General features: G+C 45.9%; 1 long non-coding RNA gene across 2 annotated transcripts in view; it reads left to right on the forward strand.

Moving 5' to 3' along the window:
- LOC139247118 (uncharacterized) overlaps positions 1-25,819 on the forward strand; it is a 148,016-nt gene that overhangs the window by 45,684 nt on the left and 76,513 nt on the right. Inside the window, exon 1 of one of the 2 annotated variants that reach the window (XR_011590829.1) lies at positions 9,880-9,917. The exons of the other annotated variant lie outside the window; for it this stretch is intronic. This is a non-coding gene — a long non-coding RNA (uncharacterized lncRNA). Of the gene's footprint in view, positions 1-9,879; positions 9,918-25,819 lie in introns of those variants that run through there. 2 annotated transcript variants of the gene reach the window in all.

Genomic DNA, 25,819 nt, shown 5'->3' on the forward strand with positions numbered 1-25,819 from the left:
TGATGGATGTGCGCAGCTTGGCATTAACAGGGCTCAGCCTGGGCCTCACAGTCTTAGTATCCCACAGCTTATTAAATGCCATCTCGTTCATGATCGATTGACTCATCCCCGTGTCCAGTTCCATCGATACCGGTATCCTGTTAAACTTCACATTAATCAAAATTGGTTTATTCTTAGTTATGAAGGAGTTCAGTCCATACACTTCCTCCTCTGGCATCTCGGATTGTGTATCCAGATCCCCGCTAGTCTGACTCTCATCCTCCATGTGGTGTGTCACAGCTCGCTTGCTCATCTGCGGACACTTGCGCTGGAAATGCCCCACTCTCAGACAGCCTTTGCAACTATATTGCTTAAATCAGCACTGCTGTGATTTGCCTATGATTTCCCCCACAACGCCAACACGGAGAAGTCGGATACATTCCCACTAGCGGACTTTGTGCAGCCACAGATTTCACGAATGCAGCCGGATAGGCCCTGCCATGTGCCGCTCTGCCAAACGCCGAATCAGTCGCATTTACAGTACTTGCCGAGGTTCGGTTCTTCACTGCTATTTGCTTTAGACTCCTGTCCATTGTCATACATGATTGAGCGATCTGGATGGCCCTTTTTAAATCCAACTCCTCCACTGCCAGAAGTTTGCGCAGGATCACCTCGTGGTTGATACCGATAACAAAGAAGTCCCGCAGCATGTCTACCAACACTTGCACGGTCCCGCTAGACGTCTCAGGCCGGCAACGAATTCCGCCCCGCTCTGGCCCTCCGATCGAACATGTGTGTAAAACCTGTATCTCGAGATGATGATGCCGTCATCTGGCTTGAGGTGCCCCCGTACCAATGTACATAACTCCTCGTACATTTTCTCGATTGGTTCACTAGGCATGAGTAGATTCTTTATCAGACCGTAGATCTTTGAACCGCACACAGTGAGGAACATGGCCCGCCGCCGATCTGCATCGTCGACCCCCTTCATTTTGTTGGCCATGAAGTACTGGTTCAAACAGCTCACAAAGTCTGCCCAATCTTCTCCCTCCACGAATCGCTCTAAAAATCCAATCATGCTCATTTTGCAAACAAAGGTTCTTATATTCTCATCGCCAAATGTTATGTATGCACTAAAGGTTCAAACGGAGTACTGTTTAACTAAGCAAGGTACAACCTTGGCTCTGCTTTATTTAGGCCTAAAGTGCCTGACTCTCAAAATGGCTGGCCTTTTATACCTGAGCAGCACCATGTGCGTGCTCCTCAGTGGCCTCCAACAATGACGCCATCTGCTGGATACAAAAAGAATGTACATACATGACACCTTTTTTAACGCCCATGTCGGAAAAATCGCCCATTCCACAAATGTGGAGGTTCTAGCCCCATGAAGCTATATGATTGTTGTAAAAACCTGACTGACTCATCACATCCTTTAGCAATTGAAAGTTGCTATCATTATCTGGTCTGGACTATATGTGACTCCAGTCCCACACCATCCTGGTTATCTCTTAACTGCCCTCCGCAATGGCCTAGCGAGCTATTCAGTTAGTTCAAGCCACTAGAGAATTGTGGGAGCACTTTCACCACTCAGATTGCAGCGTTTCAAAGTGTTGGTCCACCACGACCATCTCAGGGCAGGTCGGGAAGGACAATAAATGCTTGCATTGCCAGCGACGTCCACATTCTTAGAATATTTATTTTTTACGTCTGTGCCTGTTGGACTTGAAAGGACAAATATGTGGGCCATACCAGGGAGATAAGAACATAATGACATAAGAAATAGGAGCAGGAGTAGGCCATTTGACCCCTCAAGCCTGCTCCGCCATTTAATAAGATCATGGCTGATCAGATCATGGACTCAGCTCCACTTCCCTGCCCACTTCCCATAACCTTTTATTCCCTTATCGCTCAAAAATCTGTCTATCTCTACCTTAAATATATTCAATGACCCAGCCTCCACAGCTCTCTGGGACAGAGGATTCCACAGATTTACAATTGACTGGGGTCAGCAAAAGCGAAGGCTTTGAAGAGGATGACAAGGGCATCAAAGTTGGATGTGAGGGAGTAATGGAGCAGATTGGAAATGCAGGTGACAACAGAAGGGCCAAAAGGTCTGCAATTGGGATTTAGAATGTGCGGTTGTAAGTGAATTAGGGACAGGCACAGAGGGAAATGGGATGTGAATGGTGAGGGAGACAAGCAAGTTGTCATAGATGACCTTGTGTTTGATAGAGACCATGAGAGTAGAGAGGCCACTTAAAATGGCATGGTTGAGGAGATGGCTGTGATTATGGGTAGGGGTGTTTATATAGAGGGAGAGGTTTAAGGGGGGCAGGAAGGCAGTGAAATTAGAGGAGCGAGGGAATGGGAGTTGAGATGAAGATTGAAATCACATAGAATGATAAGTACCTTAGTGGAGAAGCTGAGGGAAGAAATAATGTTGTTATAGTGCAACTAGGTTAGTGGAGTAACAGCAGTCATTACACTTCATCCTCTGCTGTGAGAGATCAATTTCCTAGTCCAGTGTCTCTATGAGGATTGGAACCAATGGCAGAGTTGTAAAATTACATTTGTTAACCAACTAGAAAGGCGGCCTTGCTCTGCGTTGGTGATCTGAAAAAATAAATCATCTGTCTATCGACAATCCTTCATTGTTTCATTCCTATTTTTACTACATCTGTTTGTCCAGCTCCTGTTGGAGATCTTGACTATTCCACTGACTACCTCAGACACTGAGCACATGTATCACAAAACCAAAAGAGAATTCTGATTTTTATTTGAAGGTTTAATTTCTTCTGTCCTCATGCATTGTATATATGTATCTTTTTTTAACAGTGCAAACAAGCACAGGATCACAAGCTTGTACAAAAACAGGCATACACTAGCGCATTACACAAATAGAACATTTACACAAGCCATTACAAAAGGCTGAGCAAAAAAAACAAAGCTACTCTGAGGTGTCCAATGGACATTCAAAAACAGACATATAATTGTGAGAATTCCTGTTATGTGCTATTGAGATTGTTCTTCCATATGCCTTTGTTGAGTCCTTCATTCATCTGTCAGTTGCAGCTGAAGTGATCAGAGATTTAGAACACAAAGTTGGACTGTTTGCAGCAATCCTGCCAATAATTTTCAAATTAGTTTAAGTTTACTACAGCACATGAAAGGTCCAGAGGCTAAAGAGCTGAATATGAAAACTTGAAATTGCATTCCTTACAGATTCTGTGCACAACAAAAATTAGGGTGATACTGGTATAAGACTAATTTCTTCATTTCAGCTATTCCACTAGTAACCACAAGAGAGCATCAGAAACAGAGAAAAGTTGTAAAGTGGCATAAGAAGGTATGGGGAAAGAGAAGTCTAAACTGTAATTCAGACTGTTCCTTTTAATATAGTTTAAAGTAGAAAGGGTAGTATTTCTGACTGGAGTCATGTTGCATGCCTCGGTTGCTCCCCAATCTTTGGTACTTTCTGCTTGCACAAGTCTCACCTATGGTCGCAAATAGTCACTTGTGCGTGGCGGTGGCCACCGCCTGGGAAACTACGTCAGCTCACAGGATAAACTGGGTGAGCAGATTTATATCCTGGGTGATAGAGACACCCATCGACTCAGTGTATGAGGAATGGTGTAACAAATTAGGCGCACTGGGCAGATAGGCCAACTTTTCCAGCATAGTGTCAAGGCTTTTTTGATAGCTCAGGTCTTCAATATGGGGGCATCAGATATGGCAAGTCATCCACTGCAGCCCTCTCCATCTCCAGACGTCTCAACCTTATCTTACCACTGGATTCAGATATGAGGAGCAGAAACAATGTGGCAAATTCTGCGCAAATTTCTTTCACATAAATCAATCTCGCGCGCAAATGCCATATTTCTTTTCTCATCATTACGTTCAATATCTTCATTCCAGAAGCCCTGTGGCAAAGAAGCAGCTGGTGAGGTTACAATGGAAGCTATAGTTATAAACCTGCACACAGGTGGCTCAGGGCATAGGTTGTTCCTCACTGAACAAAGTGGCATTAGAGCTTGGCAGTCCCCTGGTCGACTGAGCAGCCCTTTTTAGAACAGCACTGCTCAACTCATGAGGAAAGGGCTAGAAAAGGTGCCCTAAACATTGTCCGCTTCTCTGTTCCCTGGTCAGTATGCCAGGGTTGATGGGCAAATATGGTTGATGTTTGCAGTCGAAAACCTCCAATATCTAGAACCAGATCTTTCTCTCTCAGTATTGTTGCCTGGAATGTTTGAACACTGATAGACCTGAATGCAGAACTGTGCTAATTGCGCAAGAACTGAACAGTTATAAAATCGAATTTGCAATACTAAGCAAAACTCGTATTGCTGAACTAAGTCAACTTAAGGAAACTGGTGCTGACTTTGCCTTCTTCAGGAGTGGCCGGCCCAAAGAAGAATGTTGTGATGCTGATGTTGGCTTTGCTATCAAGTCCAGTATCGCAAACAAACTTGAGAACTTACACAAATGTATCAATGACCGCCTGATGATACTAAGATTGTCAGTCGCTAGGAAATGTCATGTCACCATTATCAATGTCTATGTACCAACCATTACTAACCCAGACAAAATCCAAAACAAGTTATATGAAGACCTAGATCACACTATGTCTCAGGTACCCAAGAATGGCAAATTCTGGGTGACTTCAACATGCGTAATGAGTCAGACCATCAAATCTGGCAGGGTGTCATTGGTACACATGGAATTGGAAATTACAGCAGCAGTTGACTTCTACTCCTATGGAAATGTACTGAATGTGAGATAACAACATAAGAAATAGGAGCAGGAGTAGGCCATACGGCCCCTCGAGCCTGCTCCGCCATTTAATATGATCATGGCTGATCCGATCATGGAATCAGTTCCACTTCCCTGCCCGATCCCATAACCTCTTATTCCCTTATTGGTTAAGAAACTGTCTATTTCTGGCTTAAATTTATTCAATGTCCCTGCTGCCACAGTTCTCTGAGGCAGTGAATTCCACAGATTTACAACCCTCTGAGAGAAGAAATTCCTCCTCATCTTAGTTTTAAATGGGCAGCCCCTTATTCTAAGATTATGCCCTCTAGTTCTAGTCTCCCCTATCAGTGGAAACATCCTCTCTGCATCCACCTTGTCAAGCCCCCTTATAATCTTATATGTTTCGATAAGATTGTCATGTATCTTACATTATTATATATAACTATATTCTAACATGCTATACATGACTAATAAGATATGACCTGTAACCACCAGCATACCTTACCACCAGGGGTGCACTTGCAAGAGACAGGTATTTAAGGACAGGTCTCAGGCAAGTGCAGCATTCCAGAGCTGTGAAATAAAGATGCAGGTCCAGAGTGACCTTGACTTCACTACATGCCTCGTGTGAATCTGTACTGAGGGGACAGGACTTTACAAAGATCACCTCTCATTCTTCTGAATTCCAATGAGTAGAGGCCCAACCTACTCAACATGTCCTCATAAGCCAACCCCCTCATCTCCGGAATCAATCTAATGAACCTTCTCTGAACTGCCTCCAAAGCAAGTATACCCTTTCTTAAATATGGAAACTAAAACTGCACGCAGTATTCCAGATGTGGCCTCATCAATACCCTGTATAACTGTAGCAAGAAAACTCTGTTTTTATACTCCATCCCCTTTGCAATAAAGGCCAAGATTCCATTGGCCTTCCTGGTCACTTGCTGTACCTGCATATTAACCTTTTGTGTTTCATGCACCAGGACCCCCAGGTCCCGCTGTACTGCAGCATTTTGTAATTTTTCTCCATTTAAATAATAACTTGCTCTTCGATTTTTTTCTGACAAAGTGCATAACCTCACACTTTCCAACATTATACTCCATCTGCCAAATTTTTGCCCACTCACTTAGCCTGTCTATGTCCTTCTGCAGGTTTTTTGTGTCCTCCTCACATATTGCTTTTCCTCCCATCTTTGAATCATCAGCAAACTTGGCTACATTACACCCGGTCCTTTCATCCAAGTCATTAATATAGATTGTAAATAGTTGGGGTCCCAGCACCGATACCTGCGGCACCCCACTAGTTATTGATTGCCAACCCGAGAATGAACCATTTATCCTGACTTTCTGTTTTCTATTAGTTAGCCAATCCTCTATCCATGCTAATATATTACCCCCAACCCAGTGAACTTTTATCTTGTGCAGTAACCTTTTATGTGGCACCTTGTCAAATGCCTTCTGGAAGTCCAAATACACCACATCCACTGGTTCCTGTTCGTTACATCCTCAAAACATTTCAGCAAATTTGTCAAACATGACTTCCCCTTCATAAATCCATGCTGACTCTGTTGACTGAGTTATGCTTTGCAAATGTCCTGCTACTGCTTCTTTAGTAATGGACTCCAACATTTTCCCAACCATAGATGTTGGGCTAACTGGTCTAAAGTTTCCTGCTTTTTATCTGCCTCATTTTTTGAATAGGGGCATTACATTTACAGTTTTCCAATCTGCTGGGACCTCCCCAGAATCCAGAGAATTTTGGTAACTTACAACCTCTGTCATTACTTCTCTTAAGACCCTAGGATGAAAGCCATCCAGGTTCAGGGGATTTATCCACCTTTATTCCCATTATCTTACTGAGTACCACCTCCTTAGTGATTGTGATTGTGTTCAGTTCCTCCCCCTCTATAGCCCCTTGACTATCCACTGTTGGTATATGTTTAGTGTCCTCTACCATAAAGACTGATACAAAATATTTGTTCAGAGTTTCTGTCATCTCCATGTTCCTCATTACTAATTCCCCGGCCTCGTCCTCTAAGGGACCAACATTTACTTTAGCCACTCTTTTCCTTTTTATATACCTATAGAAACGTTGCTATTTGTTTTTTTATTTTGTGCTAATTTACTTTCATAATCTATCTTCCCTTTCTTAATAATTTTTTTAGTCATTCTTTGCTGGCTTTAAAAGCTTCCCAATCTTCTGTCCTCCCACTAGTTTTGGCCACATTGTATGTCCTTGTCTTTAATTGGATACCATCCTTTATTTATTTAGTTAGCCATGGAAGGCTATCTTTTCTTTTACACCCTTTCCTCCTCACTGGAATATATTTTTCTTGATAGTTAATATCTCAAATAATCATCAGATTCAGACTCTGGTATCAGGATCGGCTTTCTTTATTTAGATATAACTTACAAAAAGCAAGAAGACAATACATATGGGGTATGGTAGCATAGGGGTTATTTCACTGGACTAATAATCCAGAGGCCTGGGCGAATGATCCAGAGCCATGAATTCAAACCCCACCATGGCAGCTGAGGAATTTAAATTAAACTAATTAAATAAATGTGGAATAAAAAGCTAGGGCTAGAAATTTGGTTGGAGGGTTCTTAAGGCGCTAATGTCTCACGGTCACTAAATTTAGCGCCGGCAAATCGTTAGCAACGGGAGCCATAAATTTCAGTTGTTGCGCCCTGACAGCGGAGTAGCGCGAAGATTATTGGTAACGCGCCCCCCAGGTCAGGTGTATATCAGCTGATTTAGCGGGGGCCCCCTTCAGCTCTTGGTCCAATGCAAACAAATTTCTCAGTGGAGGGCGCAAACTTTTTAAAGCAGTCATACTTACCCCTTCGCCTGGATTAACATCTCAGAATGGGTGGTATCGAATTTCCACCCCAAAAAGATTACAAAGGAATATAGATAGACTGAATGGACGTAAGGTGGCAGATGGAGTATAATGTAGGGAAATATGAGGCTATTCACTTTGATAGGAAGAATAGAAAAACAGAATATCTTTTAAATGGTGAGAAACTTTTAAATGTTGTTAAGAGAGATTTTGGTGTCCTTGTGCAAGAAACACAGAAAGCTAGCATGCAGGTACAGCAAGCAATTAGGAGGCAAATGGCATGTTGGCCTTTATTGCAAGAGGCTTGGAGTATAAGAGTCTTACTACAATTGTAGTAAGGGCCTTGGTTAGACCACACCTGGAGTACTGTGCACAGTTTGGTCTCCTTATCTGAGGAAGGATATACTTGCCTTGGAGGCAGTGCAACAAAGGTTCACTAAATTGATTCCTGTGAGAGGGATGAGAATGCTGTCTTATGATGAGAGATTGTGTAGAATGGGCCTATACTCTCTGAAGTTTAGAAGAATGAGAGGTGATCTCATTGAAACATGCAAGATTCTGAAGAAGATTGACAGGGTAGATACTGAGAGATTGCTTCCCCTGGAGAGTCTAGATCTAGGGGGCATAGTCTCAGGATAAGGGGTTGGCCATTTAGGACTGAGATAAGGAGGGATTTCTTCACTCAGGGTTTTGAATCTTTGGAATTCTCTGCCCCAGACGGCTGTGGATGCTGAGTCACTGAGTATATTCAAGGCTGAGATAGATAGATTTTTGGGTTCTAAGGGAATCAAGGGATATAGATATTGGGCAGGAAAGAAGAGTTGAGGTCGAAAATCAGCCATGATCTTATTGAATGGCAGAGCAAGCTCGATGGGCCCTATGGCCTACTCCTGCTCCTAATTATTATGTCCTTATGTTCTTATCGTACAGACTTGTTCCTCTTGGGTTGTGGCCGTTCTGTAAAAACAGAAAACAATTGCAGCGGTCCTGTTTCTACCTCATGGAAATCAACGAACACACTACAAACTGACAAAACATTCAGGGGACGAAATTAGGCTCCTGTGTGCCTGCTATTAGCGCCTCCGGGGGCCGCTAATTTGGCACAAATGGGTTTTCGCCTGCGGGGCGGGGGAGGACATCACTGGCTCCCGCTAAATCGCGTGGGAGTTAGCAGAGGTGCAAAACTGGCAGCACCCTGGGGCGCTGAGCATGGCAATAACATCATCATCACAGCATTCGTGTGTTTACGACTCCCAACCCGTTTTCACCCCGCGGCATAAATTGGGCAGTGCCCCATGAGGCTACCACGGGCGATGTCAGCGCCAGCATCGCGGGTGGCGAACTGGGCTGCACTACGCTCGCTGGGTGAAAATTAAAGTGGAGGTGCGCGCGCCATTTTTTTCTCCCGGACGACTTAGCAGTTTGACCTTACATGCTGTAATTCGTGGGGCCCATGCTGCGATGGTCATCCCGGCACTCCACTTCTGTGCTGGGCTGCGGTCACGGCATCCTGCATCCCCGGTGGTGGAGATTCCTTGCCCCACTGCAGAGCTCGCAGTGTGCCCTCCCCTTTAACGGAAGGGGCGGGCCCTGTGCTCACGCCAGAGCTATGCGGAGAGGCCGTGTAGCTCTGCAACATTCGCGTGCTTACTGCCCCAGTCTCGCCCACGAGAGGAAGTGGAGCGCCCAACATTTTGCTCCACTTCCTCTCGGGGGCGGTAATCCCAATTTTGCAGCCAGGGCAGGCCTTCCACGCTAGGCGCAGGAAGTCCCACCTTGCCTCAATTACTGCCCCCAAACAGGGAGCAACCGAATTTTGACCCCTCAGGCTTTATCAATACAGAAAATATGTGTGTTGTCTGTACAGTTGCCTCATTATCGCTTTCTACCCTCTTGTGGATGTAAAATAACACCCTATAACAAAACACTCCTATTGGTTATGTCCTTTCATTTAAAGGCTCATTTCACCTTTTTACTTTTGCCAGGTTTTGTTCAGGTGTACGTGTATAAACCACTGTCAAATAAATCTCCAAGACATTAGTTTCTTCTGTTAAATTTCTCCCCTGATCCTCAAAGTCAATTGAGAAAATAGCTCCAGGATATCAATTTAACTTTACACACATTAAACAGTTGAATCATAGAACAGGAAACATATGTTACATGTATAGCTGAGCCTTAGAGCCAGAATCTAGACCTAGTATTGAATGCAAATGCCTACTATTTCATTTAAAATCCTGTTTTAAAATCCTCACTCTGTTTGCAATTCACTCCGTTTAGCAGATTCACCCAACTGTATCCTCGCCAAGGTCTGTGCCCAAGCTCTGTACTCAAGAAAACAAGGAGGTAATAATCGTTGCTGTTCTTCCTTCTCCCCCTCCTTATCTTCTTCCTCCTGCTCCCACCCCACAACTCAATGCTGTGGTGGATCTGTAGGAGACGGAAGTAGAAACTAATAATGAATGAGCAACAGCCCCGAAGGATTAGCGAGACAGAGAAGAGGGTGGATGCTTGTGCCCGTGTGAATCTTCAAAGGATGCCAGGACAACGGTATTGGTGTTCAGTTATTATCATGGCCCTGGCAATATGTTACAGATCTCACCATTTCCCACTGCATGCAGAGTAGCGCACTGCGAGCTCCAAGGCCTTCACCTCGCAGTGCACGAGTTGTTTTAAGGTGGGGATGGCCCTCTTACGGGATTGTGCCAATTTAAATTTCTCCTACAACAAGATTGAGCAAGACGGGGAGCAATTGAGCAGTGTCTGCCAAGTGGCATGGGAAAGCTGACGTAAGAGATGCAGCGGTGGCAGCTTGGTAAAGTGGAGGAAGGGATTTTAGGGTTGTGTGTGTTAATAATTGCTGTGGGTGTAGCTGAGTAGAGATCATGCAGGATCATAAGTTAGAGCCATGCTTGACCAGAGTGCAGTGTGATGGCTTAGTTGCATAAGTTTCCCTTTAAGAGGGTGAAGAGTGTTGCCCAAGGAAGAAAGGGAGAGTGTCCGGTATCATAGAATCATAGAAATTCACAGCACGGAAGGAGGCCATTTCGGCTCATCGTGTCCGCACTGACCAACAAAGAGCTAACGAGCCAAATCCCACTTTCCGGCTCTTGATCCGTACCCCGTAGGCTACGGCACTTTAAGTGCATATTCAAGTACTTTTTAAAAGTGGTGAGGGTTTCTGCCTCTACCACCATTTCAGGCAGTGAGTTCCAGACCCCCACCACCACCTGAGTGAAGACATTTTTCCTCAAATCCATTCTAAACCTTCTACCAATTACTTTAAATTTATGCCCCCTCGTCAATGACTCCTCTACTAAGGGAAATAGGTCTGTCCTGTCAACTCTATCTAGGCCCCTCATAATTTTACACACCTCAATAAGGTCTCCCCTCAGCCTCTTCTGTTCCAAAGAAAACAAACACAGCCTATCCAATCTTTCCTTATAGCTAATATTCTCTAGTCTAGACAACATCCTCGTAATTCTCCTCTGTACCTTCTCTAGTGCAATATAGAAACATAGAAACATAGAAAATAGGTGCAGGAGTAGGCCATCCGGCTCTTCGAGCCTGCACCACCATTCAATAAGATCATGGCTGATCATTCCTTCAGTACCCCGTTCCTGCTTTCTCTCCATACTCCTTGATCCCTTTAGCCGCAAGGGCCATATCTAACTCCCTCTTGAATATATCCAATGAACTGGCATCAACAACTCTCTGCGGTAGGGAATTCCACAGGTTAACAACTCTCTGAGTGAAGAAGTTCCTCCTCATCTCAGTCCTAAATGGCTTACCCCTTATCCTTAGACTATGTCGCCTTGTTCTGGACTTCCCCAACATCTTTACAGTAATGTGGTGACCAGAACTGCACACAGTATTCTAGCTCTGATCTAACTAGTGTTTTATATAGTTCAGGGCAGGGAGGTGTTGCTACAGTTGTACAGGGCCTTGGTGAGGCCACACCTGGAGTATTGTGTACAGTTTTGGTCTCCTAACTTGAGGAAGGACATTCTTGCTATTGAGGGAGTGCAGCGAAGGTTCACCAGACTGATTCCCGGGATGGCGGGACTGACCTATCAAGAAAGATTGGATCAACTGGGCTTGTATTCATTGGAGTTCAGAAGAATGAGAGGGGACCTCATAGAAACGTTTAAAATTCTGACGGGTTTAGACAGGTTAGATGCAGAAAGAATGTTCCCAATGTTGGGGAAGTCCAGAACCAGGGGTCACAGTCTGAGGATAAGGGGTAAGCCATTTAGGACCGAGATGAGGAGAAACTTCTTCACCCAGATAGTGGTGAACCTGTGGAATTCTCTACCACAGAAAGTAGTTGAGGCCAATTCACTAAATATATTCAAAAGGGAGTTAGATGAAGTCCTTACTACTCGGGGGATCAAGGGTTATGGCGAGAAAGCAGGAAGGGGGTACTGAAGTTTCATGTTCAGCCATGAACTCATTGAATGGCGGTGCAGGCTAGAAGGGCTGAATGGCCTGCTCCTGCACCTATTTTCTATGTTTCTATGTTTCAAGCATAACCTCCCTGCTCTTGTATTCCTATGCCTTGGCTTGTATTCTGTTATGTATATAATAACTCGATAGACTGAATACTGTAAACTAATACAGGTACAAACCTGGCTCTGCTTTATTAGGGCTCAAAGTGATTACCTTACATGATGGCTTGCCTTTTATACCTGGGCCTCACACACATGCGTACAGCCTAATGACTCCGACAGTGGCGCCACCTGGTGGCTAGGAACCCCAAGCATACATACATGACATATTCCGTATGCCTTCTTAACCACCTTATCTACCTGGCTTGCTACATTCAGGGTTCTGTGGACCTGCACTCCAAGGTCCCTTTGTTCCTCTACACTTCTCAGTGGCGTACCATTTAATGTGTATTCCCTTGCCCTGTTAGCCCTTCCCAAATGCATTACCTCACATTTCTCCGGATTGAATACCATTTCCACTGTTCTGCCCACCTGACCAGTTCATTAATGTCTTCCTGCAGTTTCCAGCTTTCTTCTTCATTATCAACCACACAGCCGATTTTAGTATCATCTGTGTCATGTATTTAACTGTCATTATAACCCATGTATAAATTGACCTAAGTTGTACACCATGAGAACATTGGCCACTAGGTGGTGAACTTGTGGGAGATACTCCTAACCTGGACTTTCAGGTATAAAAGGGGAAGCTCCACCCACCTTCATCACTTCAGTGCTGGCAAATAAAGGTTACTGGTCACAGAGTGACCTTCTCTCAAGTATGGGCCTCGTGTGCATTTATACTGTATAGTAAGGACATATTAATCTGCAAACTTCTTAATCATACCCCTAAATCATGGATATGTACCACAAAAAGCAATGGACCTAGTACCCCACTGGAAACAGCCTTCCAGTCACAAAAACACCCATCATCCCTTCCTGCCTCTGAGCCAATTTTGGATCCAATTTACCACTTTGCCCTGGAACCCATGGACTTTTACTTTCATGACCAGTCTGTTACTTTGCCTGCTATTCAGGTCATTGAACTTCTTGGGGTACCAGTGAGCGGTACTGGGGGTAAGAATGTTGGCACCCAGTGCCACCGTCTCCACGTGGCCGGAGTGAGACTCTTGGTAGGCTTGCTGGTATGACCACCTAGTATTCTGAGCTCAATTTCCTCCAGCAGAGTTTGCAGGTTTGACTCTGCAATTGCTTGTGCTCTTCTTTAGCGTCTGAGTGCCCTGAATATGAGATATGCAATGAAGTTAATTGAGAGTTAAGTGAGTGAGCCATGCACTGCTCCATGCTTACCGTGTATTCCGCAGTCTGCCACTGAAGCGTGCAGGGTAAACTGTCTTTTCAAAAAATGCAATTGCATTTCCACACAGTCCAGTTGCTTACATGTCCTTTACACAGGATTTACACCAACAACTATGCCAATGGGTTTTCAAATTGGCTGACCCAGGACTCCTGCCCCTACCACCCACCCCACCCCATGTAAATACGTCTCCAGACCACCAGGCAGGTGCGAATCATTTCAATTGATGTAACAGAGGCTCTACTCACTAAATGGAAATTCACTTCCTTCCTGCTTTCCTTTTGATTTACGACATGAGTATCAGCAGGAAGAAGACACATGGGAGAAAGGAAAAAACACAGGGTGGGGAAACAGGAAACTGCTAATGAGAAGATGGGAGTGGCAGAGATTTGAGCGAAAACTGCCTCCTAGTTTATACTTAATTCTGTGTGCTGCTGATTGGATCTGGGAATGAACCGTGAAGGGAGTTTTGGTGATTTTGGTGCTGATTTGCTTTGGAACAGTTTGGTTTGTCTACAATATATATATAAAAGCACCTTGATTTCCAGATGAATGGAAGCATTTTATTACTATGAAGTTGATATTTGTGTTTTGTGTAGTATTTGATAACTGATGTAAATAAAACTTTCAATCCCTTTTAGCATCACGTTTTCATTTAGCTTCTAATTGTTGTGTTCCAGCTACTTACAACACCCTCAGGGTAAAAACTCTTCCCGTCAGCAATTTCCATGGTGGTTCTCTGGCTTTCCTGCCGTTTCTCTGGGATTTCTGCCAATCTTCTGCCAAAGTTATGACGGGAGATTGGGAAAATGCCCATTAAAATTCTACTCCCCCCGTCCCCAGTGTCCCTGGCCACTCTAATTCATTTGAGATTTGTAAGTTTCCCATAGCACTATTCGAAGAAGAGCAGGAGAGCTCTCCTGATGTCCTGGCCAATATTTATCTCTTAAACAGGTTAAGTTAGGAATTAGCCCATGTTTGGTCCAGACTCAAGCATTGCTCATCCAAACAGAGAGGCCCGAAACCAGCCCAGATTTTGGGTTCAGGCTTCATCTACCTTTTCGAGGCAAGCTGTGACCACCTGTCCTGCCTCCAAAGGCAGCATGGCCTACGAGAAAGAAGGATTATTGCCTCGCCAGCAGTGATTAACTTCTGGGAGGGAGGGTTGGAGCATGCAATGGAGGGGAATGTGCAATCACCAGGACTGTGGACAAAAGCAAAATACTGTGGACACTAGAGATCTGAAATAAAAACAGAACATGCTGGAAACACTCAGCAGGTCAGACAGCATCTGTGGAGAAAGAAACAGAGATAACGTTTCAGGTCTGACGAAAGGTCATCAAACTCTGAACTCTATTTCTCTCTCCACAGATGATGCCTGACCTGCTGAGTATTTCCAGCATTTTCTGTTTTTATATCAGGACTGTGGAGCTGAAGGAAGCACTCCTGGCTCAACATAAAGGTGTTTTAAAATAAATCATTAAAGTAACATTTCCCTTTTGTTGGTGGCCACAGGGGCCACTGCAGAATCCTCAGGGGGTAGGCCCAATGTCTGCCCCACTAATGGAAAACTAATTTTGTACAGGGGTCCTTCAGCAGACATTAGAACGCTCATTAACATATTCAAGGCCTAACACCTGCTTTAGGCATCCATCCAAGACAGCTAAAAAAATGGGCCCCATGAATTTAGCAGCTGGACTGTGCAGAATGGGCATTGTTATATTTTCAATAACTCAAAGAAACACACATAGCCTTAAGATGGCAGAACTTACCGGAACTCACTAGAGTTAGGTAGCCTGTTCCCTTTATTATTAACAGGTACATATTTACGATGGCCGCTGGGGTGGTAGATCCCTAGGGAGCTCTCCCGCTCCAAACAACTCCCACCAGCTCTCGGCAACTTTCCACCCCCCAACCTCCCACCTCCCGCTGTCTAAACCTCCCCTAACCAAATAGACCCTAATAGGGGGTCTAAGCATGTAAATCCAAACCCTTACCCCTTACCCTAGTCCCAACCCGGCGAGTCCCACGAGTTTGGGCCATTTGGACCTGCCTCAGACTTCCCATCACATCACCCATCGGCGACCTCCAGCGACCTCCGATGACCTCCGGTGATCCCCGACGACCTCCACGACCTCCGGCAACCCCCGACGACCTCTGGCGACTTCCGACGACCTCCAGCGATCTCCGGTGACACCTGACGACCTCCAGCGATCTCCGGTGACACCTGACGACCTCCGGCGAGTCCCACGAGTTCGGGCCATCTGGGCCTACCGCAGGCTTCCCAAAACATCACCCATCGGCGAACTCCGACAACCTCCGACATACTCCGATGACCTCCAACGACCCCAGCGACCTCCGACGACCTCCGGCAACCTCCAGCGACCTCCGATGTCCCCCGGCGACCTCTGACAACCTCCAGCGACCTCCGGCGACCTTCGACGAACACCGACGACCCCCGGCGACCTCCAATGACCTCCGGCAAACTCCAGTGACCTCTGACGTCCCCCGGTGACCTCCGACGACCTCCGGAGGAGGCGCCGTCGACCTGGACCTGGCTATCGGGCCTCCACCCCCCACTCCAGCAGCGATCTGAACACCTCTAGCGCTGGCAGATGGGCCTCTTCTCCACGACAGAGTCTGGGCCTCCTCGATGACGGCTGTACCTCCCGTGGAGACAGACTATCTCCTCTTCAACGACGATCGGGTCCCCCTCTCCCACGTCGGCGACTGGCCTCCCCTGCTCCTTCAGCGACGACTGGAGCTCTCCTTCCCCCCTGACTTCTTCTCCACCTCCAACACGTGATGAGTTCCATGGCTGTGGCCCCCCAGCCCTCCCATCCTGAACCCCGGTGGGCCACTGACCCTCCCAATGCCTGCCCCCAACCAGGCCTCGGACCACCTAACACCAAGGGCTCTACCCAACACCGAGCCTGCAGCCAACATCTCGCCGTAGGCAACTAGGCCCATACAGCAGTGCCTGGTCTCTAGTCGTCTTGGAACCCCTTGCCACTGGATCAAGACCTCACTCAGCTAAGCCCGTGTGGTAACTGGTGTGCAACGACCACCCCACGTTAAAAGAACTCACGCACATGCATCTTCCACTCTATTAACATGAAGTTCGGGACCTGAAATGTCAGGACCCTCATGGACAACCCAACAGCGACAGGCCGGAACGCCGCACTGCCATAGTTGCCCGGGAACTTAGATGCTTTGATATCGACATCACTGCCCTAAGCGAGACCCGGCAGGCAGGGGGAGGCCAGCTCAAGGAACAAGGTGGAGGTTACACCATCTTCTGGAAAGGGAAACCAGAGGAAGAATGCCAGCTCCACGGAGTCGGCTTCGCCATCAAAAACGAGCTGGTTGACCGCCTCAAAGACTCCCCCTGCGGGGCTAACGAACGCATCATGAATCTTCAACTTACCCTATCCCGGAACCAGTGCGCCACAGTCATCAGTGCCTACACCACAACACTCGATGCAACTGATGAGGCCAAAGAGGATTTTTTACATTCTTGTGTATGTAATAACTGTTAGACAGAGTACTGTTTAATTCCAAGAGATATGACCTTGGCTCCACTTTATTAAGGCCCAAATTAACTAATATACAAAATGGCTGGCGTTTTATACTTCGGCTGCACACACGTGCGTGCAGCCCAATGGCCTCCAACAGTGATGCCATCTAGTGGCTAGTGATCCCCAAAGTACATACATGACATACACCAACCTCGAAAAATCCCTGTCCTGCGTCCCCGTGGGCGACAAACTGATCCTCCTCAGTGACTTCAATGCCAGGGTTGGCAAGGACACAGACCGCTGGGGAGCGTGATTGGCAGAGAGGGGTAGGGAAAGCCAACTCCAGCGGTACCCTACTCCTGACAAAATGTCTAGAGCATGAACTTGTCATCACCAACACCTTGTTCCGCCAGAGGGACAAATACAGGGCATCGTGGCAACACCTTCGCTGGCACCTGCTCGACTATATCATCGTCCGAGCCAGGGATCGCAAGGATGTGTGCATCACCCATGCCATGACAGGAGCCGACGACTTCTGGACGGACCACCGCCTAATCCGATCCATCATCGATATCAACATAGCCCCAAAGCGGAGGAGGCAGCAGAAGCAGTGCCGCAAAAAAGTCAATGCCGGAGCACTTTAGAACCCAGCTGGGAGAGCCCTATACAGCCAGCGCCTCACAGCTAACCTGGCATACCTTGACGACCCCAAGACGCAGAATGCCCACAGCGCTTGGTCTGCTCTCCAGGTCTCCATAACCAGTGCCTGCAAAGAGATGCTCGGTTACTCAACCAGGAAACACCAGGACTGCTTTGATGAGAATGATCAGGAGATACAAGAGCTAATAGATCGCAAGCGCAGGGCATTTCTGAGCTGTAAACAACAACCTAACGCGGGAGCGGCAAAGCAGCATTACAGATCGCTCAAGGCTGAGGTCCAACAAAAAACCCGGGACCTAAAGAACAGGTGATGGATGGAGAAAGCACAGGAGATATAGCAGCTGGCCGACAACCATGATGTGCGAGGATTCTTCATCACAGTCAAGGCCACCTAGGGGCCAAACACCCAAGGCCCCACCCCACTGCTGGCCAAGAACGGGAAAACACTCATCAAGGACACCGAGGCAGTCAGGGCCCGCTGGAAGGAGCACTTCGAAGATCTCCTCAACCGAGACTCTGCCTTTGACTCGAGTGTTCTCGACTCCATCCCGCAGCATACTACCCGCCACCACCTCAGTGAGACCCCAACACTGCACGAGGTAGAAAAAAACCATAAGACAGCTCAAAAACAACAAGGCTACGGGTGTGGACGGAATCCCTGCTGAGGCACTGAAGTATGGCAGAGAGGCACTGTTGGTGCGAATACACGACCTCATCTCTCTCATCTGAAGGGAGCAGAGCATGCCGGGAGATCGCAGAGATGCAGTGATCGTGACCATCTGACTGCGGCAACTACAGAGGAATCTCCCTGCTATCAGCCACTGGGAAAGTCGTCGCTAGAGTCCTCCTCAACCATCTTCTTCCCATGGCCGAGGAGCTCCTCCCGGAGTCACAGTGCGGATGTCATCCCCTACAGGGCACAACGGACATGATTTTTTGCAGTGCGACAGCTACAGAAAAAATGCAGGGATCAGCGCCAGCTCTTATACATGGCCTTCTTCGACCTTACAAAGGCCTTTGACACTGTCAACCGCGAGGGTCTATGGAGCGTCCTCCTCCGTTTCGGATGCCCCCAAAAGTTCGTCGCTATCCTCCGCCTCCTCTACGACGACATGCAGGCCGTGATCCTTACCAATGGATCCATCACAGACCCAATCCACGTCCAGACCGGGGTCAAACAGGGCTGCGTCATCGCTCCAACCTTTCGCGCCACCATGCCCCACCTCACAGCCAACAAGCTCCCCGCTGGAGTGGAACTAAACTACAGAACCAGTGGGAACCTGTTCAACCTTCACCGTCTCCAGGCCAGATCCAAGACCATCCAAACCTCTGTCGTCGAGCTACAGTACGCGGACGATGCCTGCGTCTGCGCACATACAGAGGCGGAACTCCAGGATATAGTCGATGTATTCACCACGGTATATGAAAGTATGGGCCTTACGCTAAACATCTGTAAGACAAAGGTCCTCCACCAGCCTGTCCTCACCGCACAGCACTGTCCCCCAGTCATCAAGATCCACGGCGCGGCCCTGGACACCATGGACCACTTCCCCTATCTCGGGAGCCTCCTATCAACAAGAGCAGGCATCGATGACGAGATCCAACACCGCCTCCAGTGCGCCAGTGCAGCCTTCGGCCACCTGAGGAAAAGAATGTTTGAAGACCAGCCCCTCATAACTGCCACCAAGCTCATGGTCTACAAGGCTGTAGTAATACCTGCCCTCCTGTATGGCTCAGAGATGTGGACCATGCATAGCAGACACCTCAAGTTGCTGGAGAAATAGCACCAACGATGTCTCCGCAAGATCCTACAAATCCCCTGGGAGGAGAGGTGCACCAACATCAGCGTCCTCATCCAGGCTAACATCCCCAGCATTGAAGCACTGACCACACTCGATCAGCTCCGGTGGGCAGGCCAGATTGTTCGCATGCCAGACACGAGACTCCCAAAGCAAGTGCTCTACTCGGAGCTCCTTCACGGCAAACTAGCCAAAGGTGGGCAGCGGAAATGCAACAAGGACACCCTCAAAGTCTCCTTGATAAAGTACAACATCCACATTGACACCTTGGAGACCTTGGCCCAAGACCACCCTAAGTGGAGGAAGTGCATCCGAGAGGGTGCTGAGCACCTTGAGTCTCAATGCCACGAGCATGCAGTAATCAAACGCAGTCAGCGGAAAGTGCGTGTGGCAAACCAGTTTCACCCACCCCTTCCCTCAATGATTATCTGTCCCACGGTGACAGAGTCTGTGGCTCTCGTATTGGACTTCAGCCACCAAAGAACTCATTTCAGGAGTGGAAGCAAGTCTTCCTCGATTCCTAGGGACTGCCTATGATGATAATGATTATAAACAGCACTGGCTGCAGTTGCACAGGAGTCAACAGGTGGCGCTATATATATTACACTTCTCCCTCCTTAATGAAGAAGTAATTATTACAAAATAATCATCATACATAACTTGCATGGTTATACACAACAAAAGATATGGACTTATTTTGCCATATTTACAAATCAAGCTTAACCACTTGTTTTTTGTTTCGAAGAGGATACCTTTGCTCTCGAACAGAACCTTCCAAACATGGTGTCGAATTTAAACTCATTCCAGGCTGATCCTGAGGAAAGTTTTCCTCCAAGGGATGCCCTTGATTTCCATTCTCTAACTTCAGATTGTTTATCTGCCCGACTCGGACTCAGACTTAAATTCTGACTTTCTCTTGGACTTGTTTCCAATACATTGGAAGTAGGATATGCTACTAGTGTATCAAAACTATCTGATAAGTCAGAAATAATTGAATCATTCCCACCTTCAACTACTTTCACATCTGTAGGTAAAATATGATCAATGTGAACAAACCTAACCTGTCCATGAACAAACATCTTGACCAAATATGTGCGAGGACCACATATCTTCACCACTCTTCCTGGTAACCACTTTAACCATTTATGCTGATGGTTCTTTACTCTCACCTTCTGATTTAATTTCACACTTCTCTCTTTTACTCGACCTCTATCATGATTCTCTTTCTGCCTTAATTGTTTCTCTTCTACGGACTGTGCCAAGTTTGGTTTTAACAACGAGAATCTGGTTCATGGCTGTCGTTTGAGAAACAACTCTGCTGGTGTTCTACAAGTAGTTGTGTGAGGAGTATTACGATATGTAATTAGAAAATTAGCTAATTTGTGGTCTAATGACAACTGCCGATTCTTTGGATTCGGTTCCAACATTTGTTTGATGAGGGCATGTTTTATAATTTGTACAGTGCGCTCTGCTGCACCATTTTAAGCAGGGTGGTACGGTGGAACCTTGGTATGTTTCACTCCGTTTTTGCTCGTGAGCTTTGCAAATTCTTCTGAACAAAGTTGTGGTCCATTATCAGAAACAATTTCTTCTGGGAGGTCAAATGAGGAAAGTAATCTTTCTAAAATGTCTGTTTTACTTTTTGTTATTTTCCACATTGGAAACACTTCGACCCACTTCGAATGGCTATCAATCACATTGAACAATTGTTGTCCTTCTAGCTCAGCAAAATCGATATGTAGCCTTTGCCATACCCTGGGAGGCTGTAATGGTACTGATGGTGGATTCTTGCTTATCGGCTGACATGTCGTACACTGACTGACGAAGTACTCTATATCTTAATCAAGACCTGGCCACCATAAGTAACTGCGTGCAAAACTCTTGGTCAAGCACATTCCCAGGTGCTGGTCATGGAGGTCTCCTAATAATTTGGACATGTATTTATTTGGTATAACCATTCTTGCACCCACATGATACAATCTTTAACGACTGATAATTAATTGCTACAAATGAAGAATGGATGAAAATCTTTGTCTGTTACCTGGTTTGGCCAGCCATTTGCAACCTTTGACATAACTGGGTTACGTTTGGTTGCTCTACCAATCTCTTCAGCTGTGACTGACAGTTCATCAATGTATGAAAAATAGAACACTTCTTCCCTATCAGGTGTACCCTGTGATGGGGAAGGCAATCCAGATATGGCATCAGCATTACTGTGATCAGCTGATCGTCTGTATTCAATATCATATGTATATGCTGACAAAATCAAAGCCCATCTCTGCATTCGGGCTGCAGCTAATGTTGGAACTGGGGATTTTGGATGGAGGATTGCTGTCAGGGGCTTATGGTCCGTAACGATGGTAAACGTACGACCATACAAGTATTTGTGGAACTTCTTGGCCCAAAAAATTAATGCTAAAGTTTGCCTTTCGATTTGCGCATAATTACTCTCACTGGCACTGAGAGTGCGTGAAGCAAAAGCAATTGGTCTCTCCTCCCCACTAAGTAATACATGAGAGATCACTGCCAGAACTCTATACAGAGAGGCATCACATGCTAGCTTGATCTCCTTAGATACGTCATAGTGAACTACATGGTGCTCTCTACCAATTTGCTTTTACACTCCTTGAATGCTGTATCGCATTCTTCTGACTGCCTCCAGGGGAGCTGTTTTTTCAATAGTTCATTCAGTGGGTGTCATACTGTAGCCAAATTTGGTAGGAACTTCCCATAAAACTTCAAAAGACCCAAAAATGATCAAAGTTCAGTGACATTCTTGGAGTGGGTGCATTTCTGATTGCATCCAGCTTTCCCTTGGTTGGATGTAAACCATCTTTGTCTCGTTGTTCGAGGCCCCTTGGGGAAGAGTGACCATAATATGGTGGAATTCTACATTAGGATGGAGAATGAAACAGTTAATTCAGAGACCATGGTCCAGAACTTAAAGAAGGGTAACTTTGAAGGTATGAGGCATGAATTGGCTAGGATAGATTGGCGAATGATACGTAAGGGGTTGACATGAATGGGCAATGGCAGACATTTAGAGACCACATGGATGAACTACAACAATTATACATCCCTGTCTGGCGTAAAAATAAAAAGGGAAGGTGGCTCAACCGTGGCTATCAAGGGAAATCAGGGATAGTATTAAAGCCAAGGAAGTGGCATACAAATTGGCCAGAAATAGCAGCAAACCCTGGGACTGGGAAAAATTTAGAAATCAGCAGAGGAGAACAAAGGGTTTGATTAGGGCAGGGAAAATAGAGTACGAGAGGAAGCTTGCAGGGAACATTAAAACCCCCTCAATAGCAAGAATGTCCTTCCTCAGGTTAGGAGACCAAAACTGTACACAATACTCCAGGTGTGGCCTCACCAAGGCCCTGTACAACGGTAGCAACACCTCCCTGCTCCTGTACTTAAATCCCCTCGCTATGAAGGCCAACATGCCATTTGCTTTCTTAACCGCCTGCTGTACCTGCATGCCAACCTTCAATGACTGATGTACCATGACACCCAGGTCGCGTTGCACCTCCCCTTTTCCTAATCTGTCACCATTCAGATAATAGTCTGTCTCTCTGTTTTTACCACCAAAGTGGATAACCTCACATTTATCCACATTATACTTCATCTGCCATGCATTTGCCCATTCACCTAACCTATCCAAGTCGCTCTGCAGCCTCATAGCATCCTCCTCGCAGCTCACACTGCCACCCAACTTAGTGTCATCCGCAAATTTGGAGATACTACATTTAATCCCCTCGTCTAAATCATTAATGTACAATGTAAACAGCTGGGGCCCCAGCACAGAACCTTGCGGTACCCCACTAGTCACTGCCTGCCATTCTGAAAAGTCCCCATTTACTCCTACTCTTTGCTTCCTGTCTGACAACCAGTTCTCAATCCATGTCAGCACACTACCCCCAATCCCATGTGCTTTAACTTTGCACATTAATCTCTTGTGTGGGACCTTGTCGAAAGCCTTCTGAAAGTCCAAATATACCACATCAACTGGTTCTCCCTTGTCCACTCTACTGGAAACATCCTCAAAAAATTCCAGAAGATTTGTCAAGCATGATTTTCCTTTCACAAATCCATGCTGACTTGGACCTATCATATCACCTCTTTCCAAATGCACTGCTATGACATCCTTAATAATTGATTCCATAATTTTACCCACTACCGATGTCAGGCTGACCGATCTATAATTCCCTGTTATCTCTCTCCCTCCTTTTTTAAAAAGTGGGGTTACATTGGCTACCCTCCACTCCATAGGAACTGATCCAGAGTCAATGGAATGTTGGAAAATGACTGTCAATGCATCCACTATTTCCAAGGCCACCTCCTTAAGTACTCTGGGATGCAGTCCATCAGGCCCTGGGGATTTATCGGCCTTCAATTCCATCAATTTCCCCAACACAATTTCCCGACTAATAAGGATTTCCCTCAGTTCCTCCTCCTTACTAGACCCTCCGACCCCTTTTATATCCGGAAGGTTGTTTGTGTCCTCCTTAGTGAATACCGAACCAAAGTACTTGTTCAATTGGTCCGCCATTTCTTTGTTCCCCGTTATGACTTCCCCTGATTCTGACTGCAGGGGACCTACGTTTGTCTTTACTAACCTTTTTCTCTTTACATATCTATAGAAACTTTTGCAATCCGTCTTAATGTTCCCTGCAAGCTTCTTCTCGTACTCCATTTTCCCTGCCCTAATCAAACCCTTTGTCCTCCTCTGCTGAGTTCTAAATTTCTCCCAGTCCCTGGGACCTGTCAGTTTTGTGAACAAATCTTCTACATTTGGCAATGTATTGGGGACATTACCCTCTAGAACCTGGTTTACGGTTACTTTATAATCACCACACAATCTTACCTTTCCATCGGTCTTAGGTACAACAACAATGGGTGTAACCGAATTACATAGATCTATCTTAGAAATAATGTTCTCAGTCTCTAATCTTTTGAGTGCATATGGTACGGAACATGGTTTGCAGTTAACCGATCTAGCGTCCTTCTGTACCCTGACACTCGCCTTGAAGCCTTGGATCGGACTGCCTGTTTCGCAGAACACCTCGGATAATTCTTGATGACATCATCCTTTGATGCAAAGCTCGTTTTAGCACTAAAAATTTCACTCCATTCCAGCTTCAGTGATCCCAACCAATTTCTTCCTAGTAAGGCAGGCTTGTCTCCAGCCACTACTAATAGAGGCAAGTTCTGAAATTGATCCTTGTATTTCACCGGTACAATAATACAACCTACCACAGGAATATTCTTTCCCGAGTAGCCTCACAACTCTTTCTTGAATTTCTCTAATGGGAAATCACGCAATTTATCAAGGTATAGCGACTCCGGTACTACACTCACGGATGCACCAGTGTCGATTTCCTGGGTATCTTGGTTCCTGCAACATCTATGTGGACTATGATACTTTTTGATTCGCTGTTAGTTAACCTCGTGCTCCTGATGCTGTTTAGCTCTAAAATATTCTCGTCCTGCTGTTTTTCTTCCATGCTATTTAGTCTCTGGGGATTTCTATTCATAGCTTTGAAAGCTGGTTTACCCTTCAGTTGGCATGCCTTCGCAAGATGCCCAGTTTTCCTGCAGATGAAACACTCCGCCTTCACATATGGACAACTTTGAGCAATGTGTTGTCCTGATAGCAAGACTTCAATGCTCTGTTACCATTGCCAGTTTCTGAGACTTTGGGGCCCAGTTGCCTTTTACTTTTAACCTGCAGGCGATTCACCTCGGTTGTCTGATAACTGAAAATAGTATGAAATTCTCGGGAATATTGGTCGGCCATGTTCATTGACATAGCTGTCTGACAAGCTAAATCAAAAGTCAAGTTAGGCGTTGTCAATAACTTTCTTCTGATCGCATCATTTTTCATCCCACAAACAAAGCGGTCACGTAATGCTTGGTCCTGAAAGTTTCCGAAATTACAGTGAATAGATAGCTTTATTAATGCTATAATGTACTCACTTATATTTTCTTCGGTTAACTGATCTCGTATTCTGAAACGATAACTTTCAGCAATTTCCAGGGGCTCAGGGCTGTAGTGCAGAATCTGCTTAAGATTTGTGACCTTTGGCTTGACAGGCACAAGCAAATTTTTCAAGGTTTCATACGCCTCGGGCTCTGCTTCAGTTAAGAAAAAAGCCCTTTATCGTTCCAACACCACCCGGTTATGTTTTTCATCATTGGGGACTTCGATGATATTATTTGCAGTGAAAAACATTTGTAGACACTCCACATATGCTCTGAAACTTTCACAGTCGCGTTGAAACTCCCCCAAACACCCTATTATTCCTATAGGCGCAGCCATCTGGACTCTGGCAGTTCAATCAAGTGTGCTTGTAATTTACCTCGGATTTGTAGCTGTTAATCAAAACAGAGAAGCTCTCAAAGTCTCTCTGTCTGTTGGCTGAATCCTCCATCAACAAAAATTTCAGCTTTTTTCCCCCGATAAACC

This window comes from Pristiophorus japonicus, chromosome 2 (genome assembly GCF_044704955.1).
Source record: "Pristiophorus japonicus isolate sPriJap1 chromosome 2, sPriJap1.hap1, whole genome shotgun sequence".
NCBI lineage: Eukaryota > Metazoa > Chordata > Chondrichthyes > Pristiophoridae > Pristiophorus > Pristiophorus japonicus.